This window comes from Oncorhynchus keta, unplaced genomic scaffold (genome assembly GCF_023373465.1).
Source record: "Oncorhynchus keta strain PuntledgeMale-10-30-2019 unplaced genomic scaffold, Oket_V2 Un_scaffold_5451_pilon_pilon, whole genome shotgun sequence".
NCBI lineage: Eukaryota > Metazoa > Chordata > Actinopteri > Salmoniformes > Salmonidae > Oncorhynchus > Oncorhynchus keta.
In genome coordinates, this window is record NW_026290961.1 from 517,501 (window position 1) to 539,772 (window position 22,272).

Below are 22,272 nucleotides of genomic sequence, written 5' to 3' on the forward strand. Positions count from 1 at the left end.
TGTAATATTGTATTGGAAATAAACCTGGTCAATGTAAGGGTCTCATGTGTTTAACTAAATCATATTAAACAAAACAATGGCTGATCAACTGTTTGATTGTAATGTTCCTTTCTCACCACAAGATGGCCACAGTTAGCACTCTTTCATATTTTGACCAGCAGAGAGCAGCAAAGACAAAGGTAAGGAGTCTGTCCATTTATCGCTTAGTAAAGCTGGGACGGACGGTGGCACATTACTATGGTGTCTTTCTATGGTGTCTATTTCTATGATGTCTATTTTTATGATGGCTATTTCTATGATGGCTATTTCTATGGTGTCTATTTCTATTATGTCTATTTCTATGGTGTCTATTTCTATGATGTCTATTTCTATGGTGTCTATTTCTATAATGTCTATTTCTATGATGTCTATTTCTATGGTGTCTATTTCTATAATGTCTATTTCTATGGTGTCTATTTCTGTCGTTCTGCCCCTGAACAGGCAGTTAACCCACTGTTCCTAGGCTGTCATTGAAAACAAATAATTTGTTCTTAACTGACTTGCCTAGTTAAATAAAGGTAAAATAAACAAAAATGTGGGACTAACTGATGATTTGAAGTGTGTTATGTTAATATGAAAGAAGAAGAAGGAGGGACGGACTCCATCTTGTCTCTGTGCCTCCTGTATCTGAGTTGTCTGATACCAACCTACTGTTTAATATTCCATGCTGGAGATCTGAGACAGGTGTGTGTGTGTGTGTGTGTGTGTGTGTGTGTGTGTGTGTGTGTGTGTGTGTGTGTGTGTGTGTGTGTGTGTGTGTGTGTGTGTGTGTGTGTGTGTGTGTGTGTGTGTGTGTGTGTGTGTGTGTGTGTGTGTGTGTGTGTGTGTGTGTGTGTGCGTCTTGTTATTTTTCAGCAGCACCTCTAGATATTCCTAGCTGTCAACCCCTCTTCCATAATTACGCGGCAGACGCCTCAGTCTTTCCAACAAAACTCATTGATATTTCACAAACAACCTCTCTGCAACGCTGTTCTACATAACCAGGCCTGGAGAAGGAATGTACATATGACAGTTAGTCTGTTGCTTCAGGCTGGGATGTAGTTTGTTGGCTGTCACCCACAGTAACAATCCCCCTGTGGTAAAGAATCATGATACAGGAAGATATGGAAGACAAGAGTGTCTCTGTCTGTCTGTCTGTCTGTCTGTCTGTCTGTCTGTCTGTCTGTCTGTCTGTCTGTCTGTCTGTCTGTCTGTCTGTCTGTCTGTCTGTCTGTCTGTCTGTCTGTCTGTCTGTCTGTCTGTCTGTCTGTCTCTGTCTCTCTGTCTATCTATCTCTGTCACTCTGTTTGTCTGTCTGTCTGTAGCACACACACCTTGTATACCCGCGAGCAGGTGTGGGTGGCAGCAGAGAAGTGATACTATTAGATGGTCCAGAAAGGCTGTCTTCAGGGTGAACAAGGTCAGTCTCATTTCAGTGTCACTGTCTGCCGTCTGCATGGCTGCTGTGGTGACCTCCTCTCCAAGAGGTCTTCTCCAGGGCTTGAAAAATACATTTCTTTCCTCCATTCCTCTATTTTTTCCTTTGGTGTGGGTTGTGTGAAGTCTTTCAAGGTCCTGAAAAAGTCATTTATTTCATTTTGCAATCATTTATACTTTATTTCACATAACATTGATCCTATCGAGATAACATTTTATTTTGAAGGGAGGCCTGCGCTGTCCAGAATTCCCTTGTTTTCCCTGATTGAACTCTTGTTTTAAGAGATCTTGAAATCTAAATGAAAAGGCATGTCATTAACCATCCAGGCCACTTCTTAGAAGATGTCCCTACTTCTACAACAACATCCAGACAATCCACGTCAACAAGAAGGTTGGCTGTACTGTGATAATCTACCGATCTGCTGACCTAGCGGGGACAAAGTTCAAGAGGACACGGTCCTAATAATGAGCCAACTCATCACGTACTGTAAGTCCTCTCCAACGGCACTCAAGTCTCTCCTTTAACCCTTCATTTCAGTCCCAAATGCAACCTTATTCACTATAGTGCCTGGTCAAATGAAGTGCATTTCATAGGGATTAGGGTACAATATGGGATGTAGCCTCCGTCGGCCCAGCCGAGGGGGCGCTGATGTGATGCTAGGTGATGGCGAGCCGCTTGTACATGCAGGGTGAGACCAGACAGAACTGAAGCAGTGCACTTTTTACAGGCAGAGGAGGATGAATGCAACGCTGATGATGAGAGACATTTGTGCAATACTTGTGGATGTAGACTGAGACAAAAGAAAGAAAGGGAAGAGAGAGAGAGAGAGGGAGAGAGGGAGACAGGGGGAGAGAGGGGGAGAGAGGGAGACAGGGGGAGAGAGGGAGAGAGAGGGAGACGGAGAGAGAGGGGGAGAGAGGGAGAGAGGGAGACAGGAGGAGAGAGAGGGAGAGAGGGAGACAGGGGGAGAGAGGGAGACAGAGAGAGAGGGGGAGAGAGGGAGACAGGAGGAGAGAGAGGGAGAGAGTGAGACAGGGGGAGAGAGGAAGACAGAGAGAGAGGGGGAGAGAGGGAGAGAGGGAGACAGGAGGAGAGAGAGGGAGAGAGGGAGACAGGGAGAGAGAGGGGGAGAGAGGGAGACAGGGGAGAGAGGGAGACGGAGAGAGGGAGACGGAGAGAGAGGGAGAGAGAGGGAGAGAGGGAGACAGGAGGAGAGAGAGGGAGAGAGGGAGACGGAGAGAGAGGGGGAGAGAGGGAGAGAGGGAGACAGGAGGAGAGAGAGGGAGAGAGGGAGACAGGGAGAGAGAGGGGGAGAGAGGGAGAGAGGGGGAGAGAGAGAGAGAGGGGGAGAGAGAGAGGGAGACAGGGGGAAGAGATGGAGAGATGGGGAGAGAGGGAGACAGGGGAGAGAGGGGGAGAGAGGGAGACAGGGGGAGAGAGGGAGAGAGAGGGAGACGGAGAGAGAGGGGGAGAGAGGGAGAGAGGGAGACAGGAGGAGAGAGAGGGAGAGAGTGAGACAGGGGGAGAGAGGGAGACAGAGAGAGAGGGGGAGAGAGGGAGAGAGGGAGACAGGAGGAGAGAGAGGGAGAGAGGGAGACAGGGAGAGAGAGGGGGAGAGAGGGAGACAGGGGAGAGAGGGAGACGGAGAGAGGGAGACGGAGAGAGAGGAGAGAGAGGGGAGAGAGGGAGACAGGAGGAGAGAGAGGGAGAGAGGGAGACGGAGAGAGAGAGGGGGAGAGAGGGAGAGAGGGAGACAGGAGGAGAGAGAGGGAGAGAGGGAGACAGGGAGAGAGAGGGGGAGAGAGGGAGAGAGGGGGAGAGAGAGAGAGAGGGGAGAGAGAGAGGGGGAGAGAAAGAGGGGGGAGAGAGGGGGAAGAGAGGGGGGAGAGAGGGGGAGAGAGAGAGAGAGGGGGAGAGAGAGGGGGAAGAGGGGAGAGGGAGAGAGGGAGACAGGGGGAGAGAGAGGGAGAGAGGGAGACAGGGGAGAGAGGGGAGAAAGGGAGAGAGGGAGACAGGGGGAAGAGGGGGAGAGAGGGAGAGAGGGGGAGAGAGGGAGAGAGGGGGGAGAGAGAGAGAGGGGAGAGAGAGGGGGAAGAGAGGGGAGAGGGAGAGAGGGGGAGAGAGGGGAAGAGAGGGGAGAGGGAGAGAGGGAGACAGGGGGAGAGAGAGGGGAAGAGAGGGGAGAGGGAAAGAGGGAGAGAGGGAAAGAGGGAGAGAGGGAGAGAGGGAGAGAGGGAGGAGAGAGAGAGAGAGGGGGAGAGAGAGGGGGAGAGAGGGAGAGAGAGAGAGGGGGAGAGAGAGGGGGAAGAGAGGGGAGAGGGAGAGAGGGAGAGAGGGGGAGAGAGGGGAAGAGAGGGGAGAGGGAGAGAGGGAGACAGGGGGAGAGAGAGGGGAAGAGAGGGGAGAGGGAGAGAGGGGGAAGAGAGGGGGAAGAGAGGGGAAGAGAGGGGGAGAGAGGGAGAGAGGGGGAAGAGAGGGGGAGAGGGAGAGAAGGGGGATAGAAAGGTAGATAGAAGGAATGGAGAGATGGTGAATATGGAATTGAGGGGAAGATTTTAAAAAAGACAGAGGGAGAAACCCAGTGGGCAAAAACTGGTTGAATCAACGTTGTTTCCATGTCTTTATTCCTGTACACAAGAAAGCAAAGGTAACTGAACTAAATGACTCTCACTAGTTAAGGATCATATCACCTCTACCTTACCTGACATCCTAGACCCCCTTCAATTCGCTTACCGCCCCGATAGATCCACAGAAGATGCATTCGCAATCGCACTGCACACTGCCCTAACCCATCTGGACAAGAGGAATACCTACGTCAGAATGCTGTTGATGGACTATAGCTCAGCCTTCAACACATATTACCCTTTAAGCTCATCTGAACCCCGCCCTGTGCAACTGGGTCCTGGACATTCTGACGGGCCGCCCCAAGGTGATGAAGGTAGGATACAACACCTCCTCTTCGCTAAACCTCAACACTGGGGCCCCACAAGGGTGCGTGCTCAGCCCCCTCCTGTACTCCCTGTTCACCCATGACTGCGTGGCCATGCACGCCTCCAACTCTAATCATCAAGTTTGCAGACGCACAACAGTAGTAGGTGTGATTATCAACAACAATGAGACAGCCGACAGGGAGGAAGTGAGGGCCCTGGCAGAGTGGTGTCAGGAAAATAAACTCAACGTCAACAACACGAGGGAGCTGATCTTGGACTTCAGGAGATAGCAGAGGGATCATGCCCCTATCCACGTCAATGGGGCCGCAGCAGAGAAGGTGGAAAGCTTAAAGTTCCTCGGCGTACACATCGCTGACAATCTGAAATGGTCCACCCACACCAACATCAGGAGGCAGAAGAAATCTGACTTGGCCCCTAAGACCCTCACAAACGTTTAGAGATGCACAATTGAGAGCATCCTGTCAGGCTGTATCACCGCCTGGTACGACAACTGCACCGCCCGCCACCGCAGGGCTCTCCAGAGGGTGGTGCGGTCTTCTCAATGCATCACCTGGGGGACACTACCTGCCCTCCAGGACACCTACAGCACCTGATGTCACAGGAAGGCCAAACAGATCATCAAAGACATCAACAACCTGAGCCACGGTGTGTTCACTGTGCTATCATCCAGAAGGAGAGGTCAGTACAGGTGCATCAAAGCTGAGAACGAGAGACTGAAAAACAGCCTCTTTATCAAGGCCATCAGCCTGTTAAATAACCATCACCACCCGGTTACTCAACCCTGCACCTTAGAGGCTGCTGCCCTATATACATAGACATGGAATTACTGGTCACTTTAATAATGTTTACATACTGCTTGACTCATATGTATATACTGTATTCTATTCTACTTTATAAACTGGGTGGTTTGAACCCTGAATGCTGATTGGCTGACAGCCGTGGTATATCAGACCGTATACCACGGGTATGACAAAACATTTGTTTTTCCTGCTATAATTACTTTGGTAACTAGTTTATAATAGCAATGAGACACCTTGGGGGTTTGTGGTATATTGGCCCTATACCACACCCCCTCGGGCCTTATTGCTTAAGTATTTTAGTTAATGCCACTCAAACATTGATCGTCCTACTATTTATATATTTTTTAATTCCATTCTTTTACTTTTCGATTTGTGTATGTTGTGAAAATGTTAGATACTGCTGCACTGTTGAAGCTGCACTGTTGGAGCTAGAAACACAGGTATTTCACTACACCTGCAATAACATCTAAATATGTTATAAAGATGTGATAAATATGTGTACTTGACCAATAAAATAACATTTGATTTGATTTCACCTAAAAAATTAAATGTGATGATGTTGAATCAATGTGGAAAACTGTGGAAAAAAATTCTTCATATTTTCTTCACCCAAAGTAGAGCCTAAATACAATGACATGGGGACTTTTTGGTTGTTGTATCGTTTGTATATCGCTGTATTTTATATTTGTGTGACTGTCCTTGTCAGTGTATTAGTGTTTTTGTTATTTGTCATTTTTAGTGTTTTTATGTGGACCCAGGAAGACTACTGTAGCTGCTGCTTCTGCTGAAGATAATGGAGATTCAAATCAACCAATAAACAAAGCCCCCCTGTTGTTGTGACCTATGGGCGCGTTCCTGGCACAAGCCATGTTTTAAAACGGCTGGATCGGCACTTCAAGTATTAGTTAACCACATCATAGGTTATAGCAATCTGTCAGTTGATGACGTGGCACTGGTTGACGCGTGCAACGTTTGAGCAGCGGAACGCGACCGATTTACCAAGAGGGCACACTGGCACGCACTGGCACAGCTGGTTGTGTCATCCAGTATCAGCTGACTGGAGAACGGTGCTTGTAGGCTTTCCTGTCCACCGTGATCGGAAACGAGGTGAATTGCCTGACCTGTGGAGCAAATGTTTATCCCCGCGTCCGGAGTTCCTTACTAATAAATAGAGAGTGAAAGGGATAGAATGAGAAAAGGCAACGACAGAGAGAGAATAATTTGTGCTTCTGCGTTTGAGTTTAGTGAAATTGTGACAGTTTACAAACGCTAAATAGATATCCACTTTCATTGCGCTCTCTAACAACGAGGGAGAGAGAGAGAGAGATAAAGAGAGAGGGAGAGAGAGAGGGTGCGCGCGTCAAAGGTACATCCAGCTTCTGTAAGAAGAGTCGCAGCGTCCTCCTCGAGCCGAAGTTTGATCTCTGCGCGCAGACGACGGATTCTAATTCCACAAGTACGATGCGTCATCGGAAGTGTTTTGAATATGTATGTACCGCTGTTTACCTGTGGACGGCGTTCTGCTTTAAAGGTAAGAAGGCGCATGTATATATTTAACATATTTTACGCAGAAAGAAACAACTGTCAGTGCATAGAAGTGTTTCGAGAGATTAAAATTAAACTCCCATCGGTATCGTGATGTTTACATCAATAACTGCTAATGCCATTTGCCTATGCCATTTTTACACTATAAACTAAATACATAAACCAAATGAATAGGATACTTGTAGATTATTTAATTGTATGGTAATACTTTTAAGGGAAATAAAATAATGGAACGTAATGAAAAAAAAGTGGAAAACCCCCCATGGTATTGTCATGATCCAGAGATGTATCCCGAATTGCGAAACGTGTAGAAGTGAGTTACACAGATGTTATGATAATGAAGGCTATCCATCTCACGATCCTTCCTCGTGTGTGTGTGTGTGTGTGTGTGTGTGTGTGTGTGTGTGTGTGTGTGTGTGTGTGTGTGTGTGTGTGTGTGTGTGTGTGTGTGTGTGTGTGTGTGTGTGTGTGTGTGTGTGTGTGTGTGTGTGTGTGTGTGTGTGTGTGTGTGTGTGTGTCTCCGGCACCATGACCTCCTTAATACTCCGGTAACATCTGTTGTGTATGTCTGAAGGAGCTGGGGCAGGGAGGCACAGGCACGCGCTAAAACCAATATCCCGAGAGGGAGCAATATCCTTTATCTCAGCCAGAGCACGATCATCTGGGAATACTGGACTGAGGAATCCACGCCAATAGGTCCGGGATGGAGAGAGGGCGATGAAGCATTCAACATTATGTTTAGACCATCGGGCAACATTTCGTTTTTCATGTAGGCCTTTTAATTGATCCATTTGGGATCATTCGATTTATTTTACACTCCCTTCCCTACCTAGGCTGGGTCAGTCCCAAAATGCGCCCTATTTCCTCTGGTCTAAAGTAGTGCACTACATAGGGAATAACGCTCTGTTCTAAAGTAGTGCACTACATAGGGAATAAGGCTCTTTTCTAAAGTAGTGCACTACATAGGGAATAAGGCTCTGGTCTAAAGTAGTGCACTATATAGGGAATAAGGCTCTGGTCTAAAGTAGTGCACTACATAGGGAATAACGCTCTGGTCTAAAGTAGTGCACTACATAGGGAATAACGCTCTGGTCTAAAGTAGTGCACTACATAGGGAATAACGCTCTGGTCTAAAGTAGTGCACTATATAGGGAATAAGGCTCTGTTCTAAAGTAGTGCACTACATAGGGAATAAGGCTCTGTTCTAAAGTAGTGCACTATATAGGGAATAAGGCTCTGTTCTAAAGTAGTGCACTATATAGGGAATAAGGCTCTGTTCTAAAGTAGTGCACTACATAGGGAATAAGGCTCTGTTCTAAAGTAGTGCACTATATAGGGAATAAGGCTCTGTTCTAAAGTAGTGCACTACATAGGGAATAAGGCTCTGTTCTAAAGTAGTGCACTATATAGGGAATAAGGCTCTGTTCTAAAGTAGTGCACTATATAGGGAATAAGGCTCTGGTCTAAAGTAGTGCACTATATAGGGAATAAGGCTCTGGTCTAAAGTAGTGCACTATATAGGGAATAAGGCTCTGGTCTAAAGTAGTGCACTATATAGGGAATAAGGCTCTGGTCTAAAGTAGTGCACTATATAGGGAATAAGGCTCTGGTCTAAAGTAGTGCACTATATAGGGAATAAGGCTCTGGTCTAAAGTAGTGCACTATATAGGGAATAAGGCTCTGGTCTAAAGTAGTGCACTATATAGGGAATAAGGCTCTGGTCTAAAGTAGTGCACTATATAGGGAATAAGGCTCTGGTCTAAAGTAGTGCACTATATAGGGAATAAGGCTCTGGTCTAAAGTAGTGCACTATATAGGGAATAAGGCTCTGGTCTAAAGTAGTGCACTATATAGGGAATAAGGCTCTGGTCTAAAGTAGTGCACTATATAGGGAAAAGGCTCTGGTCTAAAGTAGTGCACTATATAGGGAATAAGGCTCTGGTCTAAAGTAGTGCACTATATAGGGAATAAGGCTCTGGTCTAAAGTAGTGCACTATATAGGGAATAAGGCTCTGGTCTAAAGTAGTGCACTATATAGGGAATAAGGCTCTGGTCTAAAGTAGTGCACTATATAGGGAATAAGGCTCTGGTCTAAAGTAGTGCACTATGCACTATAGGGAATAGGGAATAAGGTACCAGTGGGACATATTAGGGAATAAGGTTCTGGTCTAAAAACAGTGCACTGATGAACAGTGAATCAAATCACCACCAGGACTATTTGCATTGACAGTTTTTTTGTTGGTCCCCTTACACTGACTAGTAGACTCTACCCACACACTGCTGACTCTGCCCACTCTAGGGCCCTAAAGTAGGAATACACTCACTACTGGACTCTACCCAAAACACACTAGGGAATACACTCTATTTGCATTGACACACACTCACTGGACTCTACCCACACACTCTGGACTCTACCCACACACTCACTGGACTCTCTCACTCCACACACTCACTGGACTCTACCCACACACTCACTGGACTCTACCCACACACTCACTGGACTCTACCCACACACTCACTGGACTCTACCCACACACTCACTGGACTCTACCCACACACTCACTGGACTCTACCAACACACTCACTGGACTCTACCCACACACTCACTGGACTCTACCAACACACTCACTGGACTCTACCAACACACTCACTAGACTCTACCAACACACTCACTAGACTCTACCAACACACTCACTGGAGGGAACACACTCACTGGACTCTACCAACACACTCACTGGACTCTACCAACACACTCACTGGACTCACACACACTCACCAGACTCTACCCACACACTCACTGGACTCTACCCACACACTCAGACTCTACCCACACACTCACTGGACTCTACTCACCCACACACTCACTGGACTCTACAGACTCTACCCACACACTCACTAGACTCTACCAACACACTCTCACTGGACTCTACCCCAACACTGACTCACCCTGGACTCTACCAACACACTCACTGGACTCTACACAACACACTCACTGGACTCTACCCACACACTCACTCAGACTCTACCCACACACTCACTGGACTCTACCCACACACTCACTGGACTCTACCCACACACTCACTGGACTCTACCCACACACTCTACCAACACACTCACTGACTACCAACACACTACCCACACACTCACTAGACTCTACCCACACACTCACTGGACTCTACCACACACTCACTGGACTCTACCAACACACTCACTAGACTCTACCCACACACTCACTGGACTCTACCCACACACTCACTGGACTCTACCCACACACTCACTAGACTCTACCCACACACTCACTGGACTCTACCCACACACTCACTGGACTCTACCCACACACTCACCAACACACTCTACCAACACACTCACTGGACTCTACCAACACACTCACTGGACTCTACCCACACCACTGGACACACTCACTGGACTCTACCAACACACTCACTGGACTCTACCAACACACTCACTGGACTCTACCAACACACTCACTGGACTCTACCAACACACTCACTGGACTCTACCAACACACTCACTAGACTCTACCCACACACTCACTAGACTCTACCCACACACTCACTAGACTCTACCCACACACTCACTGGACTCTACCCACACACTCACTAGACTCTACCAACACACTCACTGGACTCTACCAACACACTCACTGGACTCTACCAACACACTCACTGGACTCTACCAACACACTCACTGGACTCTACCAACACACTCACTGGACTCTACCAACACACTCACTGGACTCTACCAACACACTCACTGGACTCTACCAACACACTCACTGGACTCTACCCACACACTCACTGGACTCTACCCACACACTCACTGGACTCTACCAACACACTCACTGGACTCTACCAACACACTCACTGGACTCTACCAACACACTCACTGGACTCTACCAACACACTCACTGGACTCTACCAACACACTCACTGGACTCTACCAACACACTCACTGGACTCTACCAACACACTCACTGGACTCTACCAACACACTCACTGGACTCTACCAACACACTCACTGGACTCTACCAACACACTCACTAGACTCTACCCCCACACACTCACTAGACTCTACCCACACACTCACTAGACTCTACCCACACACTCACTAGACTCTACCCACACACTCACTAGACTCTACCCACACACCCACTAGACTCTACCCACACACTCACTGGACTCTACCCACACACTCACTGGACTCTACCAACACACTCACTGGACTCTACCAACACACTCACTGGACTCTACCAACACACTCACTAGACTCTACCAACACACTCACTGGACTCTACCCACACACTCACTGGACTCTACCAACACACTCACTAGACTCTACCAACACACTCACTAGACTCTACCAACACACTCACTGGACTCTACCAACACACTCACTAGACTCCACCAACACACCCACCAACACACTCACTGGACTCTACCAACACACTCACTGGACTCTACCAACACACTCACTGGACTCTACCAACACACTCACTGGACTCTACCAACACACTCACTGGACTCTACCAACACACTCACTGGACTCTACCAACACACTCACTGGACTCTACCAACACACTCACTGGACTCTACCCAAAAACTCACTAGACTCTACCCACACACTCACTAGACTCTACCCCCACACTCACTAGACTCTACCCCCACACTCACTAGACTCTACCAACACACTCACTGGACTCTACCAACACACTCACTGGACTCTACCCACACACTCACTAGACTCTACCAACACACTCACTAGCCTGTGGACTCTGAGAGTTGAGGATTCCCTCCATGAACCTGTGATCGCCAGTGGACTCTGAGAGTTGAGGATTCCCTCCATGAACCTGTGATCGCCAGTGGACTCTGAGAGTTGTGATTCCCTCCATGAACCTGTGATCGCCAGTGGACTCTGAGAGTTGAGGATTCCCTCCATGAACCTGTGATCGCCAGTGGCCAGTGGACCTGTGAGCAGACTCTGAGGATTCCCTCCATGAACCTGTGATAGCCAGTGGACTGTAGCAGTTGAGGATTCCCTCCATGAACCTGTGATCGCCAGTGGACTGTAGCAGTTGAGGATTCCCTCCATGAACCTGTGATCGCCAGTGGACTGTAGCAGTTGAGGATTCCCTCCATGAACCTGTGATCGCCAGTGGACTCTGAGAGTTGAGGATTCCCTCCATGAACCTGTGATCGCCAGTGGACTGTAGCAGTTGAGGATTCCCTCCATGAACCTGTGATCGCCAGTGGACTCTGAGAGTTGAGGATTCCCTCCATGAACCTGTGATCGCCAGTGGACTGTAGCAGTTGAGGATTCCCTCCATGAACCTGTGATCGCCAGTGGACTGTAGCAGTTGAGGATTCCCTCCATGAACCTGTGATCGCCAGTGGACTGTAGCAGTTGAGGATTTGAGGGGTTGTGTCTTGCTGGTTCAGTATGTACCTCACCTTAGCCTTTTGAACCAACCTCCATCCATCATACACAGGTATCACCATTAAGGTATCCAATCATCTTTATGTCTACTGTGAGACGGATATGAACGTTTTTTTAAATCACCTCCAATCTCTTTCAAGGTTATGAGTGACTGACCACTGACCGGCCCTCAATTACACATTTTTATGGGGTCGGAAATGAAAAGTTTGTCGAATGATTTTGTAATTTGGAAGTACATTTCAAAATGTGTATGTCCTGTTTCCTGTTGTGAAGACTGTGTAATATCAATTAAAGGAATGTTGTCAGACTCAATCTTCAGTAAATGATAAATATTGACACCATGTATTTTAGATGGAATCAGGCAGAAGGTTTGGATTGTTAAATGTGTTTTATTTTGTCAATGAAACGTTTTAGGTTGAAAGATACAGCAGCTAAATCTATTGATCTTCTTAATGTTTGTGACTCCCTTGTTATTGGTTCCTGTTCTGAGCTTGTCTGCATACCAAATGGAACCCTATTCCCTTTATAGTGCGCTGCTTTTGACAAGGGCCCATAGGTCCTATAGGGTTCTGGTCAAAAGTAGTGCACTATATAGGGAATAGGGTGCCATTTGGAACACATTGCTTGGTTTGGCTCTCCCTGGTGATATCTGATTCTGAAATTCGTTTTTTACAACAAGATCTTCTGGAACCATTTTTAGGATGGACAAGAGACTCCCATCATCCTCAGAATAGTTCTAATGGTGTTGTTCTGTTCTCTGTTTGATTAGTCAATGAGAATAAATAACTATAGAAGTGAATAGCAGGTTAATGTGGTTGTCTTCTAGGAGCCTCTACGTGTGGGAATTTGAAACATGTCAAGTTGGTCTTTTAGTCACAATGATGTCCCTTGCTTTTTGTTGTTGTGTAAAAACAACACACTGTAAAGAGGTCTCGCGATGCTTTCTAGGATGGAGGAAAGACCAAACTGGTATCCTGGAATCTCTGGTGGTTGTTTATCCCCCCATCAGTGATGAAAAGCTGTTTGGGCTTAACCCGTAACCTCTGACCTCTGAGAGATCTGTCATGGATTTCATTTAGGTGGAAATGTTTCAGCTTAGTGGCTGGCCTCAGGGCTTTAGACAGATGTTCTGTGTGTGTGTGTGTGTGTGTGTGTGTGTGTGTGTGTGTGTGTGTGTGTGTGTGTGTGTGTGTGTGTGTGTGTGTGTACTCCAGTGTCAGTGTGTGTCTTGGATATGACATGTAAAGTGTCAGTTAAACCGTGACGTTGAACATGTATGGCTCATGTTATGGTGTTTTAGCTGAGCCATACAGTGTGTTATTATAAGAGGTTGACACAGCAATGAACCCCATACAATTCCCATATGTATCCTGACTCCCATATCTGTTTCTGCTACAGTATATTGTTAACTTCCCTCCCTGATCAACCGATTGCTCAGTTTGGCCGGGCGGTCAGCTCTAGGAAAAGTCTTGTTGGTTCCGAACACTCAATTTGTTTGGTGTGACGATGACATTCAGCGCATTCAGAAAGTATTCAGACCCCTTGACCTTTTCCACATTTCGTTGCGTTACAGCCTTATTCTAAAATTGATTCACTTTTTTTCCCTCATCAATCTACACACAAAACCCCTTAAGGACAAAGCTAAAACTGTTTTTTTAGAACGTTTTGCTAATTTATTAAAAGTAGAAAACTGAAATGTCACCTTTACATAAGTATTCAGAATTTTACTCAACACTTTGTTGAAGAACCTTTAACAGCGATTCCAGCCTCTAGTCTTCTTGGGAATGACACTACAAGCTTGGCATTCATGTATTTGGGGAGTTTTTCAGATCCTCTCAAGCTCTGTCAGGTTGGATGGGGAGCATCGCTGCACAGCTATTTTCAGGTCAGGTCTCTCCAGACATGTTAGATCGGGACAAGTCTGGGCTCTGGCTGGGCTCTCAAGGACATACAGAGACGTGTCCCGAAGCCACTCCTGCGTTGTCTTGGCTGTTTGCTTATGGTCGTTGTCCTGTTGGAAGGTGAACCTCGCTCTGGAGCAGGTTTTCATCAAGGATCTCTCTGTACCTTGCTCAATTAATCTTTGCCTCAATCCCGATTAGTCTCCCAGTCCCTGCCACTGAATAACATCCAGACAACATGATGCTGCCACCACCATGCTTCACCGTAGGGATGGTGCCAGGTTTCCTCCAGACGTGACGCTTGGTATTCAGGCCAAAGAGTTACATTTTGGTTTCATCAGACCAGAGAATCTTGTTTCTCATGGTTTGATACTCTTTAGGTGCCTTTTGGCAAACTCCAAGCGGGCTGTCATGTGTCTTTCACTGAGGAGTGGCTTCTGTCTGGTCACTCTACCATAAAGGCTTGATTGTTGTCCTTCTGGAAGGTTCTCCCATCTCCACAGAGGAACTCGAGAGCTCAGTTAGAGTGACCATCGGGTTCCTAATCCCCTCCCTGACCAAGGACCTTCTCAACCGATTGCTCAGTTTGGCCGGGCGGTCAGCTCTAGGAAGAGTCTTGGTGGTTCCGAACTTCTTCCATTTAACAATAATGGAGGCCACTGTGTTCTCCAATCAAGCTGTAGAAACTCAAGGATGATCAATGGCTACAGGACACACCTGAGCTCAATTTCGAGTATCATAGCAAAGGGTCTGTACAAGAGTTGGCACAAATGGAACTGGGACTAGTCCATGTGCCCTGACCTGGTAGAACCTCTGGGCCCCAGTTACATGCTATTTATCAGGTCATGTGGTGTGGAAACACTCCTGGCCCTGTAAGAGGAGGATGCATCCCAACAGCCCCCTGTCTATGACTGCTGTCTATGACTGCCGTCTATGACTGCTGTCTATGACTGCCATCTATGACTGCCATCTATGACTGCTGTCTATGACTGCCGTCTATGACTGCTGTCTATGACTGCCGTCTATGACTGCTGTCTATGACTGCTGTCTATGACTGTTGTCTATGACTGTGTCTATGACTGCTGTCTATGACTGTGTCTATGACTGCTGTCTATGACTGTGTCTATGACTGCTGTGTCTATGACTGCTGTCTATGACTGCTGTCTATGACTGTGTCTATGACTGGTGTCTATGACTGTGTCTATGACTGCTGTCTATGACTGCTGTCTATGACTGCTGTCTATGACTGTCTATGACTGCTGTCTATGTCTCTATGACTGCTGTCTCATGACTGTCTCAAAAGGCACCTTTATATCGGTAATAGCCAGGCTGGCATTTACATCACTGGTCTATAGTTGATCAACTCTTGTGTGACACAGTGCTTTTTTAAAGGCGGTCGGCCCACCACATCATAGCAGCCCCTGTTTGTTAGACGGAGAATGTCAAGGCATGATTTCCCTCCATGCGAGTGGCATTCTTTTATGTTGACATTCTGGAGACACATGAGCGTGATTCTGGATAATGGAATTCATTGCGGTCGTGTATGTACATTTTACACTGTGCCAAGCCTGAAACATGAGGCAAGGTGAATGAACGGAACATGCATCTTGTAGATTGTCATTTAGTTCAGCGGTTGGCCCGTCTAGACGTAACCATGGTGATTGCATTTAGAATGCGGTTGGGTAAAGGATGTATTCTCCGCCTGATGTCACTACCATCAACAATTATCGTCATCTGACAGAATGGAAACATCTAGGGAATAGCATATCACAGATCGTTGACTCTGTAACATTTGCCTGTTTAGATTGTATTGGAAGGCAGCAGTGCACTCAAAGGCACTTAAACTGGCTGCTTCATCGTAACAATAGCCTCGTGCCCCATGAAATAAAATGTTTTATTTTAGTACAACACAACTGAATGGTATTGATCGAAGACGCTTCTCTCGTATGGCCATTGGAGTTATGAAGGGAACCTAATGCAGTGAACTGGGAGATGGGAGCCTTTGAAGTGGAGTTATGAAGGGAACCTAATGCAGTGAAACTGGGAGATGGGAGCCTTTGAAGTGGAGTTATGAAGGGAACCTAATGCAGTGAAACTGGGAGATGGGAGCCTTTGAAGTGGAGTTATGAAGGGAACCTAATGCAGTGAAACTGGGAGATGGGAGCCTTTGAAGTGGAGTTATGAAGGGAACCTAATGCAGTGAAACTGGGAGATGGGAGCCTTTGAAGTGGAGTTATGAAGGGAACCTGGGAGATGGGAGCTTTGAAGTGGAGTTATGAAGGGAACCTAATGCAGTGAACTGGGAGATGGGAGCCTTTGAAGTGGAGTTATGAAGGGAACCTAATGCAGTGAACTGGGAGATGGGAGCCTTTGAAGTGGAGTTATGAAGGGAACCTAATGCAGTGAAACTGGGAGATGGGAGCCTTTGAAGTGGAGTTATGAAGGGAACCTAATGCAGTGAAACTGGGAGATGGGAGCCTTTGAAGTGGAGTTATGAAGGGAACCTAATGCAGTGAACTGGGAGATGGGAGCCTTTGAAGTGGAGTTATGAAGGGAACCTAATGCAGTGAACTGGGAGATGGGAGCCTTTGAAGTGGAGTTATGAAGGGAACCTAATGCAGTGAAACTGGGAGATGGGAGCCTTTGAAGTGGAGTTATGAAGGGAACCTAATGCAGTGAAACTGGGAGATGGGAGCCTTTGAAGTGGAGTTATGAAGGGAACCTAATGCAGTGAAACTGGGAGATGGGAGCCTTTGAAGTGGAGTTATGAAGGGAACCTAATGCAGTGAAACTGGGAGATGGGAGCCTTTGAAGTGGAGTTATGAAGGGAACCTAATGCAGTGAACTGGGAGATGGGAGCCTTTGAAGTGGAGTTATGAAGGGAACCTAATGCAGTGAAACTGGGAGATGGGAGCCTTTGAAGTGGAGTTATGAAGGGAACCTAATGCAGTGAAACTGGGAGATGGGAGCCTTTGAAGTGGAGTTATGAAGGGAACCTAATGCAGTGAAACTGGGAGATGGGAGCCTTTGAAGTGGAGTTATGAAGGGAACCTAATGCAGTGAAACTGGGAGATGGGAGCCTTTGAAGTGGAGTTATGAAGGGAACCTAATGCAGTGAAACTGGGAGATGGGAGCCTTTGAAGTGGAGTTATGAAGGGAACCTAATGCAGTGAAACTGGGAGATGGGAGCCTTTGAAGTGGAGTTATGAAGGGAACCTAATGCAGTGAAACTGGGAGATGGGAGCCTTTGAAGTGGAGTTATGAAGGGAACCTAATGCAGTGAAACTGGGAGACGGGACCCTTTGAAGTGGAGTTATGAAGGGAACCTAATGCAGTGAACTGGGAGATGGGAGCCTTTGAAGTGGAGTTATGAAGGGAACCTAATGCAGTGAACTGGGAGATGGGAGCCTTTGAAGTGGAGTTATGAAGGGAACCTAATGCAGTGAAACTGGGAGATGGGAGCCTTTGAAGTGGAGTTATGAAGGGAACCTAATGCAGTGAACTGGGAGATGGGAGCCTTTGAAGTGGAGTTATGAAGGGAACCTAATGCAGTGAACTGGGAGATGGGAGCCTTTGAAGTGGAGTTATGAAGGGAACCTAATGCAGTGAACTGGGAGATGGGAGCCTTTGAAGTGGAGTTATGAAGGGAACCTAATGCAGTGAAACTGGGAGACGGGAGCCTTTGAAGTGGAGTTATGAAGGGAACCTAATGCAGTGAAACTGGGAGACGGGAGCCTTTGAAGTGGAGTTATGAAGGGAACCTAATGCAGTGAAACTGGGAGACGGGAACCTTTGAAGTGGAGTTATGAAGGGAACCTAATGCAGTGAAACTGGGAGATGGGAGCCTTTGAAGTGGAGTTATGAAGGGAACCTAATGCAGTGAAACTGGGAGACGGGAGCCTTTTGTTGTAGGTGATTGTTTTGTAGTCCTTTGGCTACGCTGGTTGGTCTCTGATGGTGGATTGGTTTATTTAATAAACATTGTGACATGATGTCACAATGAGTTAGAGGAGGAGAAGAGATGGAAGGAACTAGGGAGGAGGAGGAGAAGAGATGGAAGGAACTGGGGAGGAGGAGAAGAGATGGAAGGAACTAGGGAGGAGGAGAAGAGATGGAAGGAACTGGGGAGGAGGAGGAGAAGAGATGGAAGGAACTAGGGAGGAGGAGGAGAAGAGATAGGAGGAGGAGTAGAGATGGAAGGAACTAGGGAGGAGGAGGAGAAGAGATGGAAGGAACTAGGGAGGAAGAGGAGAAGAGATGGAAGGAACTAGGGAGGAGGAGGAGAAGAGATGGAAGGAACTAGGGAGGAGGAGGAGGAGAGATGGAAGGAACTAGGGAGGAGGAGGAGAAGAGATGGAAGGAACTAGGGAGGAGGAGAAGAGATGGAAGGAACTAGGGAGGAAGAGGAGAAGAGATGGAAGGAACTAGGGAGGAAGAGGAGAAGAGATGGAAGGAACTAGGGAGGAGGAGGAGAAGAGATGGAAGGAACTAGGGAGGAGGAGGAGAAGAGATGGAAGGAACTAGGGAGGAGAAGAGATGGAGAGAATGAGGGAGGAAGAGGAGAAGAGATGGAAGGAACTAGGGAGGAAGAGGAGAAGAGATGGAGAGAATGAGGGAGGAAGAGTAGAAGAGATGGGGGGGAAAGGAGGAGGAAAATTGATGGAAGGAACTAGGGAGGAGGAGGAGAAGAGATGGAAGGAACTAGGGAGGAGGAGGAGAAGAGATGGAAGGAACTAGGGAGGAAGAGGAGAAGAGATGGAAGGAACTAGGGAGGAGGAGGAGAAGAGATAGGAGGAGGAGTAGAGATGGAAGGAACTAGGGAGGAGGAGGAGAAGAGATGGAAGGAACTAGGGAGGAAGAGGAGAAGAGATGGAAGGAACTAGGGAGGAGGAGGAGAAGAGATAGGAGGAGGAGTAGAGATGGAAGGAACTAGGGAGGAGGAGGAGAAGAGATGGAAGGAACTAGGGAGGAAGAGGAGAAGAGATGGAAGGAACTAGGGAGGAAGAGGAGAAGAGATGGAAGGAACTAGGGAGGAGGAGGAGAAGAGATGGAAGGAACTAGGGAGGAGGAGGAGAAGAGATGGAAGGAACTAGGGAGGAGGAGGAGAAGAGATGGAAGGAACTAGGGAGGAGGAGGAGAAGAGATGGAAGGAACTAGGGAGGAAGAGGAGAAGAGATGGAAGGAACTAGGGAGGAAGAGGAGAAGAGATGGAAGGAACTAGGGAGGAGGAGGAGAAGAGATGGAAGGAACTAGGGAGGAGGAGGAGAAGAGATGGAAGGAACTAGGTAGGAGAAGAGATGGAGAGAATGAGGGAGGAAGAGGAGAAGAGATGGAAGGAACTAGGGAGGAAGAGGAGAAGAGATGGAGAGAATGAGGGAGGAAGAGTAGAAGAGATGGGGGGGAAAGGAGGAGGAAAATTGATGGAAGGAACTAGGGAGGAGGAGGAGAAGAGATGGAAGGAACTAGGGAGGAAGAGGAGAAGAGATGGAGAGAATGAGGGAGGAAGAGGAGAAGATATGAGGGGAAAGTGGAGGAGAAGAGATGGAGGAATCCTAAACTAGGTCCCTGGTTATATTACGTTACAGTAATACTGCGGCCCAAATAGCATCCTATTCGCTACATAGTGCAATGTTTTTGAACAGAGCCCTATGGGCCAATAGGGCGCCATTTGGGACGGGTCCCACCAGTGTATAATCCTGCCCTATTTCTTGCCTTTATGACCTGGTTATGAGCCAGGGATTTTCATCTCTGAAGTACACAACAAACGTCCAAAGGCTGCATCTGAAATGGCACCCTATTCCTTTAATAGTGCACTACTTTTGACTAGGTGCAATTTGGGACGCCCTCGGACTTTCACAGAAATCACATTAGGTGATTTAATACTAACAAAGACACAGGATTTCCTGTTACTCTCTGATTCAATCTGGTTCACTAGAACAGGCTAGGATGTTGCTTTAATCCAGACAAGGTCCTGGTTATTCATTTCATTATGATAGCAAATGTGTGTATTCAAACTAATCCTGTATTCATCTAATGTACTTTTCAATACTTGTTCCCTGAATATAGTAGCTACCTTGACCCAACACCTAGCGACCTTGACCCAACACCTAGCGACCTTGGCCCAACACCTAGCGACCTTGACTCAACACCTAGCGACCTTGGCCCAACACCTAGCGACCTAGCCAAGAGGTTCAGATTTCTTGGCGTTACAGCTACAGTAAGGTCCTGGGATGACAATTTCAAGGTCACAGGTTCAAGCCCTGGTCTGGACTGACTTCGCTACAATATTGACAAGTATAATGGGATAGATTGGGCTGAGGTACATCCCATAATACACTGTGATCTGTGGTGTAAAAATACTTGAAAGTAATACTTAAGTTATTTTTTGGGGGGTGTATCTGTACTTTATATTTATATATACTGTATATATCATTTATTATTATAAAAAAGGATGTAAACCCTTTTTCGTCATATCCAATTGGTAGGTACAGTCTTGTCCCATCGCTGCAACTCCCGTACGGACTACGGGAGAGGCGAAAGGTCGAGAACCGTGCGTCCTCCTGCTTGTTGACACTTGGCTTAACCCGGAAGCCGGCCGCACCAATGTGTCGGAGGAAACACTGTCCAACTGGCGACCGGGTCAGCCTGCATGCGCCCGGCCCACCACAGGAGTCGCTAGAGCACTATGGGACAAGGACATCCCAAACCCTTCCCTGACCCAGATGACGATGGGACAAGAACATCCCAAACCCTTCCCTGAACCAGATGACGATGGGACAAGGACATCCCAAACCCTTCCCTGACCCAGATGACGATGGGACAAGGACGTCCCAAACCCTTCCCTGACCCAGATGACGATGGGACAAGGACATCCCAAACCTGTCCCTGTGTGTCGCCTCAGGGGTTTCCAGGGCGCAGCCAGTTGCAACACAGCCCGGTATGGAACCAGGATATGTAGTAACTCAGCTAGAGCTGCAACACAGCCCGGTATGGAACCAGGATATTTAGTAACTCAGATAGAGCTGCAACACAGCCCGGTATGGAACCAGGATATGTAGTAATGCAGCTAGAGCTGCAACACAGCCCGGTATGGAACCAGGATATGTAGTAACGCAGCTAGAGCTGCAACACAGCCCGGTATGGAACCAGGATATGTAGTAACTCAGCTAGAGCTGCAAAACAGCCCGGTATGGAACCAGGATATGTAGTAACGCGGCTAGAACTGCAACACAGCCCGGTATGGAACCAGGATATGTAGTAACGCAGCTAGAACTGCAACACAGCCCGGTATGGAACCAGGATATGTAGTAACTCAGCTAGAGCTGCAACACAGCCCGGTATGGAACCAGGATATGTACTAACTCAGCTAGAGCTGCCATGCAGCCCGGTCAAGAGAACATCTCTGGTCATCCATCCTGCCTCTGATCTGACAGACTCACTAAGCACAAAGGCTTGGTTTGTAAATGATGTCTGAGTGTTGGAGTGGGCCCCTCGCTATCTGTAAATGATATCTGAGTGTTGGAGTGGGCCCCTGGCTATCTGTAAATGATGTCTGAGTGTTGGAGTGGGCCCCTAGCTATCTGTAAATGATGTCTGAGTGTTGGAGTGGGCCCTGGCTATCCTGAGTGTTGGAGTGAGGCCCCTGGCTATCTGTAAATGATGTCTGAGTGTTGGAGTGGGCCCCTGGCTATCTGTAAATGATGTCTGAGTGTTGGAGTGTGCCCCTGGCTATCTGTAAATGATGTCTGAGTGTTGGAGTGGGCCCCTGGCTATCTGTAAATGATGTCTGAGTGTTGGAGTGGGCCCCTGGCTATCTGTAAATGATGTCTGAGTGTTGGAGTGGGCCCCTGGCTATCTGTAAATGATGTCTGAGTGTTGGAGTGGGCCCCTGGCTATCTGTAAATGATGTCTGAGTGTTGGAGTGGGCCCCTGGCTATCTGTAAATGATGTCTGAGTGTTGGAGTGGGCCCCTGGCTATCTGTACATGATGTCTGAGTGTTGGAGTGGGCCCCTGGCTATCTGTAAATGATGTCTGAGTGTTGGAGTGGGCCCTGGCTATCTGTAAATGATGTCTGAGTGTTGGAGTGGGCCCCTGGCTATCTGTAAATGATGTCTGAGTGTTGGAGTGGGCCCCTGGCTATCTGTAAATGATGTCTGAGTGTTGG

General features: G+C 47.6%; 1 pseudogene; it reads left to right on the forward strand.

Annotated features, from left to right (window-relative positions):
- Window positions 1-6,148: 6,148 nt before the first annotated feature.
- The window catches only part of LOC127929166 (neuronal acetylcholine receptor subunit alpha-7-like), a 90,065-nt pseudogene continuing 73,941 nt past the window's right edge, over window positions 6,149-22,272 (forward strand).